The 25,009-nt window shown below is 35.1% G+C and overlaps 1 protein-coding gene across 1 annotated transcript in view; it reads left to right on the forward strand.

Annotated features, from left to right (window-relative positions):
* The window catches only part of DLG2 (discs large MAGUK scaffold protein 2), a 1,867,373-nt gene that overhangs the window by 473,130 nt on the left and 1,369,234 nt on the right, over window positions 1-25,009 (forward strand). The gene's annotated exons all lie outside the window — the stretch shown is intronic.

A 25,009-nucleotide genomic window follows, 5' to 3' on the forward strand; every position in this document is an offset into this window, starting at 1 on the left:
AAGCTGACTAAAAAAAGGACAAAGGATTTGAATAGACCTTGCTTCAAAGATGACGTCCAAATGGCCAACAAGTATATGAAAAGGCGCTCAACATCACTAATCATCAGGGAAATGCAAATCGAAACCATAACCTGTTAGAATGAACATTATAAAAAAACAAAACAAAGCAAAAACCCAGAAAGTCACAAGCATTGATGAGGATGTGGAGAAATAGGAACACTTGAGCACTGTTGGTGGGAATGTGTAATGGTATAGCCACTATGGAAAACAATATGAAAGTTCCTCAAAGAATTAAAAATAGAACTACCATATGATGCAGCAATCTCTCTTCTGGTTACTTATCCAAAAGAACTGAAATTAGGAACTCTAGGAGATATCTGCGCCCTCATGTTCATTGCAGCATTATTCACAATAGCTAAGAGGTGGAAACAACCTAAATGTCCATGGATGGATGAATGGATAAAGATTATATGATATATTCATACAATTGGATATTATTGAGCCATAAAATGATGGAAATTCTGTCATATGCTGCAACATGGATTAGACTTGAAGACATTATTCTAAGTAGGATAGGCTAGTCACAGAAGGACAAATACCACATGATTCCACTTCATTGAAGCAAAAAGTAGAATGGTGGTTGTCAGGGGCTTCGGGGAGGAGGAAATGGAGAGTTGCTTAATGGATGTAAAGTTTCAGTCATGTAAGATGAAAAAGTTCTCTGCTGTACAACCTTGTGCTTATAGTTAACAATACTGTACCGTACACTTTAAAATTTGTTAAGAGGGTAGATCTCATGTCATGTGTTTTTTTACCACAATTTAAAAAAAAATCACCATCTGCCAGTCTACTTATTTACTTATCCATCCAATTATATATTTTTAAACTGAAGTAAAATATAAATACAGGAAAGGACACAGAGTGTATAGCTTGATGAATTTTCACAAAGTGAACACAATCACTCAGATCTAGAAGTAAATATCATTAGCAAAGCAAAAACCTTTATTGTGTTTTCTCTCGGTCACTAGCACCCACACCCCCAAAGTAACCACCATCCTGACATCTATTACCTTGGATTAGTTTTGCTTGTCTTTGAAATTTATGTAAGTGGGATCCTACAGTATTCTTTGCGTTGCTTCTTTCACTCAACATTGTCAGATTCATCCTGTTGTATGTTGAAGCAATTTGTCCTTTCTCACTCTTGTATAATTAATAATCCATTGTACAGATACACTACACTTTTTATTCACTTTGCTGTTGATGGATATTGGTTTGCTTTCCAGTTTCAGAATATTATGACTAAGTCTGTTAAGAGAATTTTTGATGTACGCTTTTGGGCTGCATTTGGTTATACACCTGGAAGTGGAATTGCTAGATCTTAGAATATGCATATGTTTAGCTGTAGTAGAAAATTATGAAGTTTTACAAAGTGGTTATATAAATTTATACTCCCACCTGCAATGTATGTTAGTTCCACTTGCTCTACATTTTTTTTAGCTGCTTTGGTGGATATGTAGTAATATTGTGGTTTTAATTTTGTATTTCTCTGATGATTAATGAGCTTGAGAATTTTTTCATATGTTTATTGGTCTGGGTTTTCTTTCTTTTGTCTTATTGATTTGATTGATTTATATGTATTCTGAATATTTTGGATATATATATTGCAAATATTTTCTCTCTTTCTTTTGCTTGCATTTTCCATTTTCTAATAGTGCCTTTTGAACAAAAGTTCTTATTTTTAATTTAGTCCAATTTATCTAACCTTTTGTCTTTATGAAACCATAAAATCTTTTTTGTGTCCTGTTTAGGAAATCTATGCCTAGCCCAAATTCATTAAAATAGTTTCGTATGTTCTCTTCTAGAAGTTTTCACATTTAGATCTGAGGTCAACTTGGAATTAATTTGTGAATAGTGTCAGGTAGAGGGTCACAATTCATTTTTCCCAAAATGAGTATACAATTGACTGTTTATTGATAATACCATCTTTTCCTTCATTGAATTGCAGTGGGCCTTTGATGTATATTAGGTAACCATATATAAGAAGTGGGCCTATTTTTAGACTGTATTCTATTCTCTTCTTCTATTTGTCTATTCTTATGCAACTAGAGCACTGTCTTAATTATAGTATAGAATACATTTTAATATCTGGTAGTGTAAGTCCTTAAGCCTATTTTTATTCACAATTTTTTAGGCAATTCTTGGCTATTTGCATTTCTATATACATATCAGACTCAATCTGTCAAGTTCCACAAAAAAGTTTGCTGAATTTCGATTGTGAATTTATTGAATCTGTGGAACAACTTGGGAAGAATTTACATATTTAAAACTTTAAGCTTATAATTCACCAACACGATATACATATATATGTATATATGTCCTTATTTAGGCCTTCATTTATTTCTTTCAATAATATTTTGTAATTCTCTTTGTAGAGATCTTGAACATCTTTCATTATATTTATTGATTGAGATATGACATATTTTGATCCTATGTAAGTAGTATCGTATTTGATTTGTATTTTTTAATTATTGGTGATATGTTTAAAGAAATACAGTTGATTTTTGTATATTGACATTGTTTATAGAGAACTTGCTAAATTCACTTATAATATTTTGTGTATAGATTCTTTTAGATTTACCATGTACATTAATCCAATTAGCTGAGAAAATTGATGGTTTTATTTCTTCTTTTTCAATCGCTTAATTTTTTTAATCTTTTCTTATTGCATTGGCTAAAACCTCTAGTACAATACTGAATAGAAGTGATGATAGTGGACATTCTAATCTTAAGGGAGAATATTTTAATATTTCACATTAACATAATATTTTTAAAATGTTCTCAGACTAAGGTCATTCACTTCTATTCCTGGCTTTCTATGATTTTTTTTTTTTTTTTTTTTTTTGCGGAAGAAGATTTGCCCTGAGCTAACATCTACTGCCAATCTCCCTCTTTTTGTATGTGAGCTGCCACCACAGCATGGCCAATGACAGACGAGTAGTGTAGGTCCGCACCCAGGAATTGAAGCCAGGCTGCCAAAGTTAACCACTAGGCCACTGGGGCTGGCCCTTGCTATAATTTTTTAAAATATTATGTGTGAGTTTTGAATTTTATCAAATGCATTTTCTACAACTACTGAGGTGATCATGTGAATTTTTTTTTTTCTGTTAATATAGTGAATTGCATTGGTTGATTTTTAAAAGTTAAAATGACTTGTGTTTCTGGAATAGACCCAACTTCGTCATGAAGTGTTATTCTTTTCATATGTAGTTGTTTTTGGTTTACTTTTTATGTTTTATTTTTTTTGCTTTCATGCTAATAAGAAAGACTGGCCTGTAATTTTCCTTTCTTGTAATTTTTTTTTTCTTTTTGTCATTGGAAAATATTTTATCTTTTTCTGTTCTCTGGAAGTTTGTTTTAGATTGACATTTATTCTTACTTTAATATCTGGAAGAATTTACCTCTAAAGACTTTTGGGCTGGAGACCTTTTTTTCTAAAACAGGTTTTAAATTAATAATTCAATGTATTTATTAGAGATTGAAAAATGCACCTTTTTAATTTATTCTTATGTCAGTTTTGTGAGTTTTTTCCCCTAGGATTTCTGCATTTCAACTAAATTTTTAACTGTTATTGACATTATGTTGTTTATAGTGTCTTCTGTAAAATCTGAAGTGATGTTCTACTTTTCATTCCAGATGTTATTAATTTGTGTCATTTATTTTCTTGATTAGTCATATTAGGTGGCTATAAATTTAATTTAAAATCTTTTCTAATAACCAACTTTAAGTTTTCTTGACTTTCTCAATACTACATTTGTATTTCATTAGTCACTGTTTTCTGATCTTTATCATCTCCTTCCTTCAATTTTATTTGGATTTTATTTCCTGTGCTTATCCAGCTTCCTGAGATGGAAAATTTGATTTTCAGACTCTTTTTAAAAATATATGCATTTAAACCTATAAATTTTCTTCTAAGGACTACTTAGAATAACAAGTATTATTGTTTTATGTAGCCAATTTTTATTTAGATTTACTCACGTATTTAACATCTTTTTTATTATTTATTCCTTTCTGCATATCTATGCTTTTTTGTAGAATCATTTTCCTTCTACCTGAAGAATTTTCTTTAGTATTTTAAAACTGATCTGCTTGTGATAGATTCTCTCAGTTTTTATTTGCTGAAAATATCTTTATTTTGCCTAAATTTTTAAAGCAAATTACATGTGTTGGAAAGGATGTGGAGAGAAGGGAACTCTCATACATTGCTGGTGGGAGTGCAAACTGGTGCAACCAGTATGGAAAACAGTATGGAGATTCCTCAAAAAATTAAAAATAGAGCTAGCATATGATCCAGCTATTCTACTACTGAGTATTTATCCAAAGAACATGAAAACATGCATGCGTAAAGATACATGCACCCCTGTGTTCATTGCAGTGTTATTCACAATAGCCAAGACTTGGAAGCAACCTAAGTGCCCATCAAGGGACGAATAGATAAAGATGTGGTATATATACACAACGGAAGAAACAATGAAATCCAGCCATTTGTGACAACATGAATGGACAGTGAGGGTATTAGGCTAAGCAAAATAAGTCAGAGGGACAAGGTCAAATAGCATATGGTCTCACTCATAAGTAGAAGATAAAAACAACAAACACATAGAGACAGAGATTGGATTGGTGGTTACCAGAGGGGAAGGGGGGGAGGGAGGAGGACGAAAGGGATGATTAGGCACATGTGTGTGGTGATAGATTGTAATTAGTCTTTGGGTGGTGGACATGACGTAATCTATGCAGAAATAGAAGTATAATAACTTACACCTGAAATGTATGCGATGTTAGAAACCAGTGTTACCGCGATAAAAATAAATAAATAAATTTAACTAAAAAAAATAAAATAAGCTTTTTATTGAAGTACAACATATATACAGAAAAGTACTTATATCTTTGGGGTACCATTCATTTTCTTAAACATGTCAACCACGATTGTTTCAAGAGCCATTTCTAATAACTCCAATATCTGAATGAACTGTGAGTCTGTTGTATTTTCTATCTTTTCTCTTATTCTTGTTTCTTGGAAAGCTGGCAAGTTTTTATTGAATGACAGCTATAATATATGAAAAATTGTAGATAATCTGGATAACATCAGCTTCCCTGAGAGAGATTTTACTTTTGCTTCTAACATGCAGATAGATCAGGGGCATATCACTTTAATGCAGTTGTGGGCTGGGACAAACTGAGGGCAAAGTTCTAGTTTTTATGATGGTGGTCTATTTTCATTTTGCCCCGATTTTTTTCCTTAACCTTAACCTTAACCTTAACCGTAACCTTAACTCTCAGATGTTTACCCGGGCATTTCCTCACTGGTAAGCCCTGAAGCCCAAGTTTTGTCCCCAGCATTGTATGATTGTTAAAAGTTCTGCTTAGCTTCTCAGAGGCTTCACTCTTCTCAACTTCTGAGTCTCCCTCCCTGCTCTGTTGATGAATTGGCTATTGCCTTGAGAGAAAAAATAGCACATAGGGCTCGCCTTGCTTTTTTTGCACTTTCCTTCACTACAGGATCTTAAATCCTTAAGTCCTAGTTGTCTTTCCAACTCTGAACTCCCATTTTTGTTTTCCCAGTCCCTTGAGACTGCCAGAAGCTTTACTCAGCAGCTGCTCTCTGCTCAGCTTTCTGTTCAGCTCCTTAGCCTCTTGCTCTGCACTGGTTACAAATAGGAGAATGCTTTGAGGCGAAAAGAAGTATTGAGCCCATCTCAGTGAGTTTTCTTCTCTCAGGGATCTTAGCCCTTCAAGTCCTGGCTGCCTTGGTGGCTCTGTGGTGACTTTAAACATTTTTTTCATGATCCAGCCTTTTGAGTTTTTCTCAACAGGTTTGGAATGTTATAAACTAGTCCATCATAGTCAAAGTGGAAGTTCTATCTCCCTCTGTCTCTAATTTTAAAAATATGTATTTAAAAATAAGATTTCTAATGCAGAAAATTCTTCTTCTAGATATGATTGTCTCAGTTTGACGGTCTATATTTGACAAAAGAACATGAGAGTGTGGTTTGTCCAAAGTCATTCATTCATCTAATTAGTGACAGAAATAATAGTGTTAGAATCCAGTCCATTGTTCTTTGCTCTTCTAATTACTCTGCTGCCAAACATAACTTGCTTTTAATATAGTTAAGATCTTCAACTATTTGGCAGTCATTAGGGAGATGACTGAATTGCTCAAATTGATCAATATTTTTGTACTTTTCTCTGAGTTTTACTCTCTAGATAATATATATATTTCTGTTCGCTATCTTTTCCTCTACCTGTATTTTCCAGGTCTTAAAAGATTGCTAAGGATAAAGTTTACACTATTTGCCAACCTGTATCTTCACCTCACTGGATTGTCCACCCCGTGAGGCAAACAGCCAAGTATAATTATGCTTATTTGGCAGATGAGCCAAATTAGTCTCAGAGAGGTGACAGTTTTCCCAAGTTAGCAGAGCCTGTATTACAATCTGGACCTCTTGCTTGAGTGTTTTTTTCCCCACACTACTAAGACAAATGGCAATTCATCAAGCCTTATGGAAATCATGGAATGGCAGGATTGGAAGGAATCTCAATGATAATTTAGTCTGATTCTGTCAATTTGCAGAGAGAAAACTGAGGCCGTAGAGGTGAAGTGGCTTCCTCAGAGGCACATTGCTAGGATGTTACTGCATTAGTGCTTGAATTCGGGCTCTAGATTCATTTCTTTACTTTTGATGAGAAGAAAGCCAAACTAGAACAGAGAGGACAATGTAGAGAAAAATTTAACAAGCACAGTGTAGTGGAATCATAGGGCCAAATAGCATGTAATTTAGAGTAATAAATAAATTAATTCAGGAAGGGCTTTACTTAGATACAAGGAAATGATTCTGAGCTCCAGAGATAACTAAACACAGGACCATACAATGAAGAGAGGTTGTTGGATTTCCATTTACCTGCTGGGTCACAAGCTACTAAAGCAAGTGTATTTCTGAGGACCCTTCCAATGTTGTGATTATTAGATCTTCCAAATTGATAATATAATGGGAAAGCTTGTGAGTTTTTCTCTTCTTTTTAAAATTGCTCATAGCAACACAAAGTAAAGATCCAAAGATATGCTGCTTGGCAAGCAATTTGCCTACCAATAAATAAATATTAGTTACTTTAGTTTTTCTATCAGCCATTATACTGCCAAATCATTTTAACAACTGTTAAGTAATTGCAAGTAATCAAAACATTCACTAGTACATTTTATAAATTCATTACCAAATTTCCTTTTTGTTTATTTGGTTAAAATGAACAAATATGGTCCACATTTTTAAAAGCATATAAAAAGTATGACTCTTTACGTAAACCTGTATTCCTTTTTAAAATTATTTACTTTGCCAGTTAATATTTAAGTTCTTTGTGAGTTTTAAGTTTCAAACAAAGAGATAACCTTGATTTCAAAGACAATCATTTTTTGGGTAGTAAGAATTCATTTTTATATTACAGAATATAATTTTCATATTCAGAAATAGACTATGAACTCCCAAGGACAGTGTTTTTTCATTTTTCCGTTCATTCCCCTATTCCTCTGATTTTTGTCACTTAGGAACCTTCATTATACCTCCTTGCCTTTATAATGACAAATTCAACATTAAGGAACATTCTCTTCACTTTTCTTGCATATTGATTTTCCGTCCTGGAGCAAACATACTCAATCTTTTCTTCTTGATCCAAGAGAGCAATTTTCTAGCCATTCTTTCTAAAATTTCTCCTGCTGAGAAGTGTCTCTTTGTAGCTGTTGTAGCATTAATTATTTATAATCTTAAATACATTATTTATTAACCATTTTGATTGATAAGAAGTAGTACAAAAGCTATTGAGTTCTCAAACCACACTCAAAAAACATGAGTTACCAGGTGGTTTGAGGGAGTTCTAACACTTCTTGGACGCCTATTAGGTGCCAACTCTATCCTGGGTACTTTCACATACAATATATATAGTCTTTACTCTTACCATACTCTCTGAGAAAGATATGATTAGCTCTGTTTTAAAGAGTACAAAACTGAGATTTAGAATGACTAGCCAAGGGTATGCTAGTAAATTTTGGGATTAGAATTTAAACCCAGTCTAATTTCTCAGCCATACCTTTCCACAACTCCAGGCTATAAAAGTATTCAATCTATTTAATCATCTTGTGCACCTCTTTCTAACAGGCATCAATCTGGTAACATTTTTCAATGTCTGTATTTTTCACTGGAACAAGAGCATAGTACTGTGTCTGTTTTGTTAAGTATTGCATTCCTAGCCCTTAGCACATGAATTGGTGAATTAATAAATGAACTCAAATTTTTAATTTACTACACTTCATTTCATGGGGGAGTTTATATGGTATATATATCTACAAATTTGGGTAATTTGATAAGTTGTCAAGCAGATTCCTTGGGAGTGCTAATGGTCTACTTTCTTGCAGAGTTAGCAATAGGTATCTCTAGTTTTACTGCAAATATATATTTCTTCCAGTAGAGTTAAGTCAATATTGCTGGACTGAAACTGGTAACAAAGTGATGATTATCTATCATTGTGTCCCAACATCCAGTTAAAGTACTGAGGTATTATTGACAGGCTAGAAACAGCCCTATTCATTTAGCCACAAAATGTGGAAATAATAGGAAATTAATGCATTTTGCCTTGTTTAAGAAGCATGACAGTGCTTCAGACTGGACGACTTTGAAATCTCCTGTTGTTCCTCATGGTGCACTGGTGCTTGGCTGTCTCACTTAATCATTGCGGCGTTAATGATGCCACTAGTGGCTTGAGGCTTTAACTGGGTACTTAGGCCCAGCTACACAGTAAAAGGGAAACCTATTAAGCCTTACAATAACGCTAATGCTGAGCATACACAGACCGAATGCCCAGTAAACCATAAGCTTATTGGGATAAATAGAAAAAGCATGAGTCAGTTTTAGACATTTAGACATGATTGAAATCCAGATGGAAATTGCGTGATAATCAGGTTTGACATAACAATGTATTAGGGACATAGCAAATCACATTATTTCATATAAGTCTATTGTTTGTTAAACATCTTTGATTCCTTCTTATACCAGCTTTCTCTGAGAGGAGGGCTCACAAAACACATTTCTGACAGTGATACTACATTGAACAAAACTCTACCCACCTCCTTCAGGGAATGTTTGAAAGCTTTGGTGAGAGGAGTAGAAAGAGAAGGCTTTGGAAATGCTATCTTTTAGCTTCTTGTTCCTCTCTCTTTGCACTTTTGGTAGTGAAACTTGGAACTGGGTTAACATTCTCTTAGGACCTTGACTCTGGAAAGTTTGAGGATGTAGGTAAGGCCTAAAGAAAGGAAAGGCCTAATGCTGTTTTCTGCTTTAGGAAAAGAGGAGTTTTAATATTTCCTTCTATGTGATTCAGCCCAGGTGACTAGAAGAGGACAGACAGGAATTTAGGATAGACCTCTACTAGGAATGTTTTTAAATATGCATTTTTAACTCCTTCTTTGGTCCCAATAAAGACTTCATGTGTGCAATGTGTGTGTGTGTGTGTGAAGACATACTGTGTCAGTTCTCTCTTCCTGGGAAGATGGAGTTGCTGATCTGTATCTGCAAAACTTTAAGCATTGTGGGCACTGATAGTTGGAAAGACTGCACATCTAGCCAAGGTGAGGAGGGACTCCTAACAATTCCTGATGGGTAGAGGTTCCCACTACAGGTGTGCAGGTTCACACTAGGTGAATTATTAAAAAGGTGATGAGAAATCTGGAATATATTGGATATTAGCCAGTTAATGACTTTTTTTTTTGCCTTGTTGAAATCCTTTAACTATAATTTTTTGATATAACTACCTTTATTCTAATTATATTTCCCTCACTGTTTTTTCCCCTTAAGTTCTTGGTTACAAACCTTTCTTCTGTTTAGATACTGTGAAGACCTTGTAGACACTGTTTAAACTCTGGGTTCTTGGTGGGTACTTCAAATAGGGATGCTGATAATTCTTGTTTAAGAATACCAGCTTACTTTCCTGCTTATATCACCCAATACTCCATGTTATGAGAAAGTACTGGTAGCACTTCTGCTGCCAATCGTGTATCACAACTAAATCTTTCAGGCAATTTTGACAATTATCACATGTTTATTGAGAACCTGGTGGCATACAGTGAGTTTTTTTAAAGAGGGTTATGAGCTGGGTTCTGGGATGTGATATAATTGGTGCCAGGGGACTGGCAATAATTTAACTCACCATAAGATGGGTGCTGCAAATCCTGAATCCCTAAATCTATTAGCTTTCTACATGTGCTCAGTCCTCAACAACTAGTGTTGCAGAGAATTGAAAGGGGGTAAAACATATGGATCTCTTCTTTGGAATATCACAATATATTCATAGGAAAAGACCAATGTTCACAAAATACTTGAGAACAAAGTATTAAGTATAGTTAATACATGTAATTAACTATATGTATGCATATTATTGTAGTATAGGTCATTGAATTTTAATCCTAATCATAGTAGCTTAACCTCTTTATTTAATTTTACTGGCTGAGAGGAAGATCTTTAGACATTACAAAAATAACAGCAAAGAGAATGACAAAACGTTATTCATTTCTCCATGTTCTCCTTAGATTGTTTTCTATGTTTATGCATTTTATGCATAATTATTATTTTAATATACAAGTAATTTTTTTATCCTGATTTTCTCCCATAAAAGTCTGGTTTCCATTTTGTTGGAATATTCACATTTATCATTTTTAATGGCTTCATAAAATTCCATTGTATTTTTTCCTTATTGACAGACATTTATAATCTCTTTATTTTTACAGATGACAAAACTGAAACCCAGAGATATTGAATGACTTAACCAAATAATTACAGGGTAATGGATAGTTGTCCAAAGGTTTAAAAAATTGGTATATAATTAATATAGAAAAGTCTAAAGGTTATTTCTCACATTTCTTTAGAATCCACAGAGCAGAAAAGGCAATGTGTAATTGCATATTCCTGAGCGGTCCTGTGAGTATCGTTAAGGTCTTTCTCTGGTCAACCTCATGTTAATTATAGCAGTAGAGTCCATGATAGTAAGTAATCTTTTCTTTTTCATTTTTTTTTTAATTTGGTGGAGTTTCCTGGGTACTTGTGTTGCATATGGAATATATCCACTTTTTAGGGATTTAGGCTTGTGGTTTGGCATGTTGTAAGAAAAACTAATATTGCAGAGGATGATTAAGAGGAGAAAGGCTGCTAGTTTTCTCATTAACATTCATTAGTGTTGGAATCTAGTCATTTTTAGTCTGACAGTTTGACAATAGGTGCTTTTGTATTGAAAAAGCAAAAAATAATTGCTTTGTGTTATGTATCAAGGGTCAAAAAAAGGTATCGCTTTATGAGAAGCAAGAAAACACTATCAAAGCTGAGAAAAGAATCATCAGTCCCTTGTAAAATGAGTTAGTAGACTATTAGGAAGGCAACTTTCACACATCTACTATGAATGAAAGCTAGAAGAGGGATCTCTAAGGCAACAACGGTAGAATGCTCATGGAGATAATAGACAAATATCTCACTTAGCGGAAACTACATCTTCACCTACTAATAATCAGAATGTCTTTCCCTTAGAGAAGAAATGTCTGTTTGACATTTACTGGTGGGTTTTTGCAAGACTAGTCTTAGGACATGTACTTAAGCTATGTAAAAAAACATTGCCATGAGGCATTCTTATTTTTTCATTTAGTTTGCTCTGCCTAATATTAAGAGCAGAGGATTTTTATTTCGTTTTAAAATAATTTCTGTACAGAGTTTTGTACTTCCATTTACAAAGCACTTCTACAGAGACTTATCCCATTTAGTTCTTTAATAATGCTGAGGCATGAGTGACCTTGTTCCCATTTTTCAGATGAGAAAATAGATCCTCAGGGAGATTATGCAATACATTATATTCTAGATCGCATGGCTAAGAAGTAGCCCAAATATTCATTGAGGCTAAATCTTCTCATTCCAAAAGCTATGAAATCAGAATTAGAATGTCTCAACCTGGAAAGGTCAAATTGATCATTCTTTGGTATGATAATTCTATCTGTAGACCCTTAGAACTGAATTTTTAAAGGAGTCTTAACATCGAAATGTCTTGCTTTTATTTGTTAGCATTTCATTATACTTGGATTTCAAAATGAGAAGTATTATGAAAATGATATGTCTATTGTACTGATGAAGCGCCCAAGATGACTCAGTGAGGAAACTAAGATACTCAAGATCTAGGGACAGAGATTTAGGGACAGCGAGCACTTGGCAAATATAGTCTTAGTGGCGCTAGTCTCTTTTTTAAAACAATGATGCCTCTGATTTAAAAATATGGAAATTTCAGGGGCTGGCCCGGTGGCGCAAGCGGTTGAGTGCACGCGCTCCGCTACCGCAGCCCGGGGTTCACCAGTTCGGATCCTGGCTGCGCACCGACGCACTGCTTGTCAAGCCATGCTGTGGCGGCGTCCCATATAAAGTGGAGGAAGATGGGCACGGATGTTAGCCCAGGGCCAGTCTTCCTCAGCAAAAAGAGGAGCATTGGTAGATGTTAGCTCAGTGCTGATCCTCCTCACAAAAAAAAAAAAAAAAAAAATGGAAATTTCAGATTTGAGGGGAAATTATAAAACAGAAAAAAGCAGAAAATAAAAATCCCCTACAATTCTGCCACTAAGAGATAACTATTCCTACATTTTAGTGCCTTGTTTTCTACTTGTTCTATGGAAAAGTGCCCAAAGAGATATTAAAATTGAGCTTCTTAAAATACTTAAATAAACAAACAAAATGTATTTCTTTACTACAGAGCATCTCAGAGCATTTTAATATGCTAAGATACACTGTGAGTCTCCAAGAGAAGGAGATAATGTGTGGCTTTTTGGATAATATATATATAGGATGGAGTAGAAGAAGAGGGAAGAATTTAAAGTAATTTGAAGTGCAAGTTAGTAGCACATAGGCCATACGAAGTTTAGGGAAATAATTTATATTAGTATGATGGACAAAAACAAGCCACCTACAAATTGTGAAAAATAATGGGCATTTTGAGGCCTGTTTTATGAGATAAGCACTGTGCCAGCCTTCTTTAAAATAGTTGCCTAGTTTAAACCTCACTCTGTGAAATATGATCCCCATTTCATAGATGATGAAACTGATGCTTGCCGTCAAATGCCCTCCTTGATTGATTACATTAGGGATAGTCTATCAGAATAATGGAGCAAAGGGGTAAAAATATAAAATTCAATAATCAGGGTCTGGCATATTTGCATAATACATTTTTTTTTCTTCGCTAGTCAGGGAAATCTAATCATTTGCCTCACCTGAAACATTTCTAGCCTATTCTCATATTTCCATTGCTAAGCTCAAATTTATTTACTTATATTTTTTCTTAGAATACAACATAAAATTCTGGGATTCAGTAAGGAGTGTTGTGTGGTAGCAGTCAATATACTGCTAAGGGAACTCTGCACAAAGCCCCTTCCCTGTGGTAGATACACAACTCTCAGATAGGAATTACTTTTTTTTTTTTAACATGGAGGGAATTAGGTTGCACTTTTGTAAATTCTCTTTGAGATCCTTTGATTGAAGATGTCAAATTTTCAAGGTGCAGAAAAGGGGTTTATGGGAGCTAATAAGATGGAGGAAGCAGGGGTAGCTGTGAGATGTAAGAGTTCTAAGGTTGGGCCGGCCCCGTGGCTTAGTGGTTAAGTGGGCACCCTCCGCTGCTGGCGGCCCAGGGTTTGGATCCCGGGCGTGCACCCACGCACCACTTCTCTGGCCATGCTGAGGCCGCGTCCCACATACAGCAACTAGAAGGATGTGCAACTGTGACATACAACTATCTACTGGGGCTTTGGGAGGGGAAAAAAAAAAAAGAGTTCTAAGGTAGAAATTTGGCTCTTCCTACCAGACCTGAGCCCCAAGGAAGCCAAACTGCAGGTCTAGTTTTAGACCAAGATTTCACTGCTATCATTTGCTTCATTTGGGGACATATTTTCCCGTGACATATTGGATCCTTTCTCTGCCAACTAGTGATAATGATATTTAAAACCCTGTAGAGAATAACAGATATCTCTAGGGAAGTGGTTCTTTTCTTTCAAAATGTCTTGCCTTCTGGAATTGCTAAAAAGAGTCATCATATTTCCTCTTCCCTTGTGAAAAATTGAAAATATCTGTAGTTCCTAAGCACATGCCTTTTGAACTTTAAAAGTAGGCATATGTTTTTACGCTTTTATTTTGTGTTGAAAACCTGTGTGTTTTTTTTAATGTTGTTTCACTTTTGAAATTCAGTTTAATTATTTTCAAGCAGGTGTGGTAGTGAAAGATTAAGCTGATATGTAGTGCAGGCATAATTTGTTTTTGTTGCTCTAGCCTTCCTACAATCCCTCTTTTTAAAAAAATAAAAATATTATAACATAATGAACATTTAGGAAAGTAGAAGAGAACCATCACTTATAGTTTCACTACTATAACAGTAAAGCTATTTTCACTTTTGCATATTCCCATCTGTTGGTATCTGAGGGGAGCCAATAAATGGCATTCCTCTTCTCTGCCTGGGCTTTGAATAATCTGAGAAATAAAACAAAAGAGTGGCAGATGGAGCAAAAATATTACCTTTATTACTGATTAAGCCCAGGTTGGAGACCGGAGCTTATTGTGAGACCCAAAGGGGTCTGCTAATTAAATCTTGGAATTCGGCAGACTCGCTCCCCATGGTTACCAGAGGAGGAAGAGGTTGGGGAGTGGGTGAAATAGGTGAAGGAGATTAAGAGACAAAAACTTCATTTTACTTTTAAAGTATTTTATTGCCGATCTTCTTTTATTATATATTTGCAACAATATTGGCTTCCTTGTGAATTTGATTTAATATACTGATAGGTTAAACCAGTATGACAATAATCACAATAATCATTTGGTGAAGTTTTACCATCTATTTTATTAGTCATTTAAACCATATGTTTATATAAAGCACCTACTTTATGTGTGGCACTGTATTAGGCACTATGGGGAATAAAAGTAAGCTCACTGTAAAATGTGGTACAAGATTCTAGTATACACCGGAAGTCTTTGACCTAGTAATTCCAGTTTTAAACTTTCTCTTGAGTAAATAATGTGAAAGGCCGAGAGAGAGAGAGAGAGAGAGAGAGAGAGAGAGAGAGAGAGAGAGAGAGAGAGAGAGGTGTGGGGAGAGGTAGAGAGAGAGTGAAAGAAGAAAGTTATTTAAGTTATTTATAACAGAATTATGTATAGTGCTCTACAACTGGGATTAAGAAGGGAATGATTAAATAAACAAGAGAAATCTATTAGTGTAGGAATGAAAGTCATTATGTTGTTGCAAAGACTAATAAAATAGAAAAAAGCTTATGATGTAATGTCAGGTTTTAAAAAGAGAATATAAAATTATATGTTTGATATGGTTTCACTTATTCTACAAAAAAATTTCTATGTATAGAAAACACAAAGGAAATCTACTAAATATCAAGAGTGGATACAGAAATGTGATTTTGCAGTGGGGATCTAGTTGGTTATTTTCCTTCTTTATTTTCTAAAATGCCTTCAACAAATACCTTACCACAGTATTATTTGAAGCATGTACATTTTTTAATTGACTTTGAATCTATCTTTAAATTATTTAGCAATCTAATTGGGGTGATAAAACATTTACATACAGAAAGGTATTTAAATACATATACAGTACATGATAGATGTCTTATAAGAGTATGGTCAATCCATTGACTTTATTTACTCCCCACCTTGTGAAAAAAAATCAATAACAATAGCCTCAAGTACCCTACATGTGCCAAGCACACTTCTTAGAGATTCACATCCCTTATGTAATCCTTTGTTAGTTCCTCTTGTATTAGACTAAGTCATTTATCAGAAGGCAAAGTCCTGTTCTTTCACTTACTAGCTATGTAACCTTAAGTAGATCACTGAACCGATTTACAGCTTTAGTTTCCACTAAAACAGAAAATGTTGTGATTTGGATTGTTGTGATTCAGATAATCTATGTAAAGCATTTAGCATAATGCCTATTGCAAAGTAAATTCTGAATAAATATTAGTAACTTAAAACAGCAACAAAGTTTGAAGTTCCCAAGACTTGGTCTCTTTTCAACCTATGCCTTCTCTGAGAAATCTCATTTATTTCCACGGCCTTAAAAACTACTAATGTGCTGACAATTCTCAGACATGTGTATCTAGCTGAGATATGTATCTCTTTTGAGCTTTAAATCCGTTTATCCAATGGCCTACTTGACATCATCTTTCCTTAGTTGTCTCAAACCTACAGTGTCCCCAACTGAATTTTTCATCTGATTTTCCCTCTTTGCCTCTGCGCATGAGACCTGCTCTTCCTTCAGTCTTCCCAGTGCTAGTAACTGGTACCTTCATTTGCTGAGATGCTTGTGTCAGAAACTGAGAGTCCTTTCTTTCTTTTCCCTATCCCTAACCTTTATATCCAATTAATCACTAAATGTTGTTGATTCTACATCCAGATATACGACTGAATATCCATTCATTCCCTCCCAGCTTAATTGCCACTACTCTACTGCAAATCAGCAACGTCTTTCACTGAGACCACTTATCTCTGAATCTGACTCTTCATTTCCTGTATTATCCCTGTCTAAAACATTTTCTCTGTGGCAGCCCAAAGTGATCTTTTAAAATGCAAAGCTGATTATGTCACTCCCCTGCTTAAAACTCTCTGATGCCTTGTTTGATCCTCACAACAACTCCATGAAATTGACATGCCTTTTTTCTACTTTTTAGAAGAGTGAAATAAGACTAAGAGACAAAGCACCGTACTCAGTGTATTGCATTAGTGACAGTGAATCAGATAGGCTGATGGAGCAGAAACTTGGAACTTCTAAATCCAGCAATGAAGAGGTGCTTATTTCCATAATAACTATCTTCTCCTCACTAGTGTCAAGGAAATCTAGTCAGTTGCCACATCTCAAGAGTCTGGCTGCTTTTACATTTTACAGTATCTCTGCTACTATACCATTATACCAATAAAAGCTTTTTAAGCTTCCAAGTTTTTCATGAAGATATATTTAATTTTAGCAGGATAATATTAATTAGAAGTAATTAAGACATACTAGGTAAAAGGAAAATAAAATTAGGGATATAGGATTGCCTGGATAAAAAGACAACCGCCTCACCTTCCCCATCCCCCTAGAAATGTATGCCATGAAGTTAAGAAGAAATATAGCATAATAGTTAAGAACTCAAATCAGATCTGCCTATTACTAGCTAGGAAACTGTGGGCAAATTTTTTATCTTCTCTCTCTCTCTCAGTTCCTTTATCTATAAAATAGGGATAATAGCCGTCCTTACTTAATTGCGTAACTAGTTTTCAGGCACTGTGTTTAGAACTTTATATATTCCTCTTAGTGCGTCTGTATGCTGAAGGGAAAGATACAATAGAGATTAAAAAATGAAGATTAAATGAGCCAACATATGTAAAGTACTTAGGGTAGTTCTGGCACTAGTACTTCTGTACTTTCTAAGAGACAGGCTATATATTTGCTTCTAAACAGTTATTAGTTACAAGATTCATAGTGCCCATAACACAGTTGGTTATGCAAGTTCACAAGGCAGGGCAATAGCTGTGGGATGTGTTGAATAAGCTTTATAGCTAGAAGTATCTGTCACTTGCTACTCATGAGATTTTCCTCCAGAGAAAGCATCACTCTCTGGTCATCCTCTGAAATGCTCTTTAGTCAAGAACATTGTATTGGAGAATTATCATCATGTCATGAATAGATATCCCGGTTTGAACGTTATGTAGTCAGATGTGCCTTGTACTTCAGTCTTGCAGTGCACATAACATGATATTACATGGTGCAGTGGGCAACGAACCATGTATTTGTATTATGTTTGAGTCCTGTACATTTGTTTGTATTATTTCACTGTGCTTTGAATTAAGTATTTTACAAGAAGTGGTTACAAAGTATATTAACACTGACTTCTTTAGAATTCAACAATTCTTTACATCCTTGGTAGATTTCAAAGGGAAAATTCCACCCAGTTTTTTGAGGATTGATTTATCATAGAGTTAGAGTCTATGATTTTTTCCAAGTAAAATGGCCTGTGGAACTGCCTCAGCAACTGCAAATTGAATGAGATTTCTGAACAACAAGGACACACAGTTACAGAGCACATTTTGGATTTGGAATATATAGCAAGATTTTGCCACGGAACCTCGATTCAGCTGCTTTTCCCCTATCCCATCCCCGTCCTCAGGTGTTCTCATCATCTTCCCAAGAAGAAAATTCATAGAGGCATAGTTTTTGGCTCTTTGAACTGCTAAGTACTGCCAAGGTGAATTAGGCAACATCTATGAGAATTCATTCGTTCAACCAACATTTACTGGTGCCTACCAGGTTCCAGGCACTGTGTTAGATTTTGAAGATAAAAAGTTAGATAAGTGTCACGTACCCTCAAGGAGCTATTCTTTTATGTAACATTTGTTTCTTATGCTAATTTAAACATTATCATCACCATTATGGTTAACGTTAATTTAGTACTTGCTGCCTTGTAGACCTCATGCTTAGGGCTTTATTATGTACATTATTTAATCTTCATAATAACTCCAGGAGGTAGGTGCTATTAATATCCGCCTTATATAGATGTGGAAATCAAGGCTCAGAAATGCCAACTGACCTATCTAAGTTTATACCATTAAGGAATAGTGGAAAAGGAATTAAAGCCCTAGACCTTGTTCGTAATAACAATGCTATATTGCCTCACATTTGGATATAATAGTTATTTTGGATATAACTATTTTATCATTTGGCTAGTGCTGATCAATTATCTCAACCGGGAAATTTTGGGAAATAAATAGCAAACTTTGGGGAATCATAGTGTTTGGGTGGAACTTGTTTAGAGATAAAGATAGGTCTTTGGCTGTGGTTACTGAATGTCTCTAAAGGCAGAAGAGGTGGACCAATTACTGGAAAGAAAATCCCCATGCTAATCCCCTTGCTCTGAATAAACCAAAACATGACAGAGAGCAAATAAGGAGTTAAGCAAAAATTCCAACAATTTGGGGTAAACAACATCTGACTATTATTAGAATGTGAAATGATTATTTTATTTAAAATGACTTTACAAGTGATTTTGAAAGAGAGATAAAGGCGACGAAAGGGAGAAAAGAGTGATGTAGATATATATTTAGCCTTATTTTTTACAGTAATATTATGGAAATAGCAAGTATTAATTGTCAAATTCCATAGTGCATTGGACGTTCCAGGCTGCACTGGGCAAAGCAAATACTTCTTTTTTTTTTGATTTGTATCATTGGAAATCTCTGATTTTTTAACCCAAAGGACACACTGGACCCTGCTTTGGTCTTCTAACCATATGGCAAGTGTCTAACTTAATCGAACATTGTCCAAGCAGGTTCCACAGCCTTTGTTCAACTTGAAACTTACAGAACAATAGTGTCCACTTCATAGAAACTCTGAACACAGTTCTCTTGCTAGTTGTTTTCTTTAAATTTTTACCTTTTTGAGACATTCCTCTTGAATTATTAGAAAACTATTTTAAATTAATTAAAGTAACACTTAAAAGTAACAGTATCCCCAAGCAACAATTTGTTGGTTTTTTGGGGGAGAGGGATGTAGTGGTCCTGGATAATGCATAAAATAATCAGAAGCATGATATGGAGAAAGATACAGGTGGATATGAGTCCCGATTCTTCCTTCTATTAAAATGTCTCACTACCTCAGTCGCCTCATCTGTAAACTGAACCTAGCAATACTTTTCTCAGAAGGTTGTCATGAGGCTTAAATGAAATTATCTGAGTGAATGCATGTATGAAATTCAGAAATAAATAGTCGGTAACTGTTGTTTATACTAAGTATATTATCTTTCTGTTAAAATGTTGTTGTATTCCTTCTAGGACAAAAATTGGGATTAGATGATTTCAATAAAAGTGATTTTATATATTTCAAGGATCTTCAAAAAAACAAGATCCATTACCTCTGTAGCTCTCTGAATGATCAGTAGATTTCACTTTTCCTTTTTATGTGAAAAAGTGATCTTTACTCTCCTCTAAGATGTTACTGACAGCTAGCCTGGTTTCCCAGGCTGTTCCAAGTGTGAACTGAATCATGAAGTCTAAAATCATTATACCCCATGAGCATTCCTGTCCTTGAATTTGCTTCTTTGTCATTAATATACAGACTGTATATAGAAAATTTTTACCTATACTGGCATGATCATTCACAGGCAAGTCAGAGAACCCAGATTCTTCTTTAGAGGGGTTTAAATCAGAGCCTAGAGGTTTTATTTCATGTATGTTTGCTGTCTGAGAACCTGGTTTGACTCATTAAACAGATTATATCCAATATTCCATGTACCCAGACGTGACCCATATTATCGTTTGACGTTTCAGATCTATATGTGTTCAGACAGAAATATACAGTCTATACTAACGAACAAGGTTAACATGTCTTTACTTATTTTAGAAACTCCTTTCCCTCACCCCTAAATTTAGGTTAATTTTAAGATTCTCATATACTTTAAATTGGGTTAAAGTTATTTTTCCAAACTGTTTTGTCAGGAATGAATGAATTTATTTAAATAAGTGCCAAAAAATAACCTATTTTAATTTTACCTGTAAAAGGTGGGTTTACATTTTAGGATACTACCCAGACTAGTTTTTCCTGGATACATTGTTCCAACAATATTTGTAATAATAAGACCTAATGTTAACGATACTGTGCTGTCATCACATTCTTCTGAGGTCATGTCAATATAGATGAAACTTTTTCTGAAGCAATGGGAAAGCACCTGATGAAGTTCACCCCATTAAATTTGTCAGTCATCCTACCCTTGTTTAATATCTAACAACACTTTGAGTTAAGCATCTTAATCCCCAGCTTACAGAGAGGGAAACTGACTTGTAGAGAGGTTAAAACTTTGCTGGTGGTCAAATAAGTGGTGGAGCTGGTACTCAAATCCAGGGCTATCTAATTACAAAGTCTGTTTATTTTCCACCACACCAGGATTCTGGAAACATGGCAAAGTGATATTTGGGGATGTATAAGTGCTTATCCAGTGAATGAAGGGCAGCAAAGACCAGAAGTTAGCAGCATGTAGATGCATGCTAAAACTATTGCTCAGGTGGGTTGGTGGATAGTAACATAAATCTTTTCTCCCTGCTGTAAAGGGCTGCTAACAGCTTCCAGAGGAGCTGGCAGGCATGTACCACTCTGCCTTCAGCCTTTTGTTTATTAAGAAATTGAGTGTTTACCATATGCCAGGTACTAGTTGAGTCCTGGGGATACTTTTGTGAACAAACAGAAAAGAACCCTTGTAGAGCTTACATTATTGTAATCCTTCTCTCCTGTCCTGTCACGTCAGTAGTTTATAGCTGATCAGCATACTCTCCTCCCCAGAAAATGAAGTAGCTTGGTACATCTTTTTAATAGATTGCTGATCCCTGTTGTAGATAATCAGAACAGAAAATGAGGCCAAAGTAGACTTCTGTTTTTTTATATAAGCCATATAGACACCAAAGAATGCTATTTCAACAAATTCTTAGCTAAAGAAGAAAGATATTGTGATGCACACAGAATAGGCACAGCATACTCTTTGCATAAGTGAATGAATGAATAATAAATGCATAAGACAATATATAGAACTAGTTTTATGTAATTAAAACTGCAACAGTGCTTTGTTTCTGAAGTTGTTACCGGTTAACATAGGCATTTGGTTTTGTCCATTTACGTTATGATAGAACTTTATAGAAATATTTTATTTCTACATGTAGTCTCACTCGATAAAATAATATAATATTTATAATTATTATCAGTAGCTTGTATTTGATTGTTCGCTGTGCTAGACACTATGTTAAGTGCTTCCTTTATATTCTCTCATTTAATTAATTTGTTCAATCAGCAGACCATGTTTATTGAGACCATGTGCTAGGCATAATCTTGTGCTAAGGATATGGCAGTGAACAGACAGATGAAATCTCTATCGCTTACACTCTGGTTATGAAGGGTGGGGAGACAGAAAACAAACAAATAAATAAAATATATGGTATAAATGCTAAAGAGAAAAATAAAGCAAGAAGGATGGTAGGAAGTGCTTGGGGGTGTAATTTTAAATGGTATAATGAAGAAAAGCCTCACTTAGAAGGTAACATTTGGAAAAGACCTGAAGGAGGTGAGAGAGTCACTCTTGTGGATATCAGGGAAAAGAATATTCCAGGCAGAGGGACAGCACTTGGAGGTAGGCACTGTTCTCTCTTCTATTTTATGGATAAGAAAGCTGAGGCTAGGTAATTTGCTTGAGGCCATACAACTAGAAAATGGCAGAAAGTTGCTTTAAGATAGTCAACCCTACACATATTTGGAAGCCAAATATGTATGGAGGGGAGGGGGAGCTTAACACAGTTCAAGATAAGCTTATTGCTTGTTAGCTTGATCAAAGCCATTGAGTTGGCAGTAATCTCATCAAGCCAAACCAAAAAGTTTTGATGATGATGACCATTTTGGGATTTGCAAGTCCTGATTGATTTTCTAGGGACAATCTATATAAACTGCTAAAGATAGTGTTTGGGTATGCTGGTTGGTTGGTGCTATTTGTTAAGAAATAGTGCTATTTCAAAGAGTTAGTGATAGGCTTCCCATCTCCACCTTCTACCTTCTATCCCAATCTGAACATATTTGTAAGTGTCCAATCAGATAGAAATAACATCACTCAGGCTGGCCAAGTATTCTAGACAGGTTGGGTCAAGAGATTATCTGGCTCTGCCATTGGCTGAAACATCAGACAAAGCCACAGGGCCAGGATTATAGGAAGAAGCAGAGATGCCACTGTTATGAAACTGACTCTGTATTTTGTGAGGGGCAAAAGAGAAAATATCATATCAAAAGAGAGTGTTCTGTTATTATTTATCTAGTGGCTGATGTGTTGAGATTGAGATTTTGGTTTGGGGCCCAAAATTTTACCTTAATTCAAACACAGATGCTCCAATATATGTAGAATTCCAGTGATAACAAGAAATAAACTCAGGGATAGCACAGGAAAATTTATGGATAATCAGAGATGGGAAGTCCTTATCAAGGATAATGCAAGGGGTATTTCTGCTTTAGCTGGCAAGAAGGAGTACATTGATGATGACCTCTAAGGGCCTAAGCATTACTACATGATAGCCCTGAAATTGGAGTCTCGGGAAAGGGGAACTACAGGGTGCAGATCATGAAGAGGCTCAGAAAAGGCAAGAATGTATTCCTGTCAGCTCTTTTAACTTCGCTCTCAGACAGTGCTCCCCTGGATGCTTAAGCACAGACTCTGAGGTTTTCGTGGAAATACACTCCCAGTTCTCATGCTGGAGAATGAACTCTTTAGCAATTCTGTCAGCCCTTACCTTCTTTCTGCCTTCAAGATACCTCTTTCTGTCTTGGCTTCCTTATTAAAAATCCTCTTGATACTTCATCTTGGTTTACCTTTCTCATTTACCCTATTTTTATTTGGTAATCAGGCTCCAGGCTGTTCACTTTAGTATAAGGACCTGAAAACTCTAGCGTATTTTGCCTCTGATCATCATCTTCAGCTCTATGCTTAAAACCAAGGCCATCTAATACTCTTCAGGGCAGTGACAGCTGGACCCGATGACTTTCTCCTGTGCCTGGAGATGGAGCAATGAGCCCCAACGTCCTTCACATCAATTAGACTAAAACCTGTGAAGACTGAAACCTCTGATGAAATAAGAATTAGAATTTCATGCCACTGTAAAATGTGTTTGATTTTTTGAGGAAAAAAAAAAAATCCTTTCACTTATCTACTGATAAAGAGGAAAAAATAGAAAATTCTTTTATTCCAGTAAATAATACGTCATCTAAGCATCAGATACTCATTGAGGATTGCTTTAAACTTACATTCTTATTTGCAACATAAATTCATCCTTCAAGCAAAATATTGCAAATGATTTTCCTCTATTTCTTCATTTCTATATCAGACATTTAGGAACTGAGACTCAGAGTGATTAAATGAATTCTCAAAGGTCAAATAGTTATGAGTCTGAGTGGGGCTCACTGGAGGACTTTCCTACCCTACTATGCTATGAACCTCTTAAAGGCTGAGTCTCCAGTTGTCATTGGATTTGAGGACAGTAACCACAAAAAACAAATAATACTCAGTTGGCAACGAGATGAAGTTCAAAATGCCTTGTTTGAATCAAGAAAATCTTTTGGAAATTAAGTTCCAGTTTTCATAAAATTATTTTCTACCCTTTACCCTTCCCAGATGTTTGTATGAATTTTTTTGCAAGGATACATCATTTGAAATGCAGTAAGGAGCACGTGCTAGCCTTTATTTCCTGGGCCAAAGTCTCCGACTATGGATTTTTTTCAAAGGATATTTTCTATAGTTTGAGCAGTCTTCAAATGAAATCTTTTAATGAGAAACTTATCTCCCTCATTTGAAAAGGTTTAAATTTAAAGGAGCTAGATTTCTTTGCAGTAATAAAATAGCTAATCTCAATTGTTTGTTTATTTTATAATTTCATTCACAAAAAGGCTGTTGTTTATCTGTTGGGGAATTCATGCACTGAAACACACATAAACAGTAGTTAATTCTTTTTGTTGTTTATGCGTTTTGCAGGATTGAGTATGATTTACTTTCCATTTGGCATGCAATGTGTGAAATTTAGAAAGCTTTCTTTTCTCGGTTATTGGCATATTTGGAAGGGCATGTGGTGCCAGATGCTTTTAAGGCATTAGAAATAGCCTTGTGAGGAGTTTGAACCTGAGGAGGCTGTTGAGGCATCTCTACCACCCATTGCTCTCTGAATTTAAGTCATTTATGGGTACAATTCATTAGCAGAGGCTGCCTCCTTCTGACTATTTCACTCGGTAAGTTGCACATTGTGTAGTCTTCATCCAGTTTTTCTTTTCATCTTTATTTTCTCTAAATTCATTTTTTAAACTGATCCACCCATGTGGTTAAAACTAGAAATGGTGGAGTATAATTTATTTTTTATCA

The sequence above is a fragment of the Diceros bicornis genome, chromosome 7, assembly GCF_020826845.1.
Source record: "Diceros bicornis minor isolate mBicDic1 chromosome 7, mDicBic1.mat.cur, whole genome shotgun sequence".
Classification (NCBI taxonomy): domain Eukaryota; kingdom Metazoa; phylum Chordata; class Mammalia; order Perissodactyla; family Rhinocerotidae; genus Diceros; species Diceros bicornis.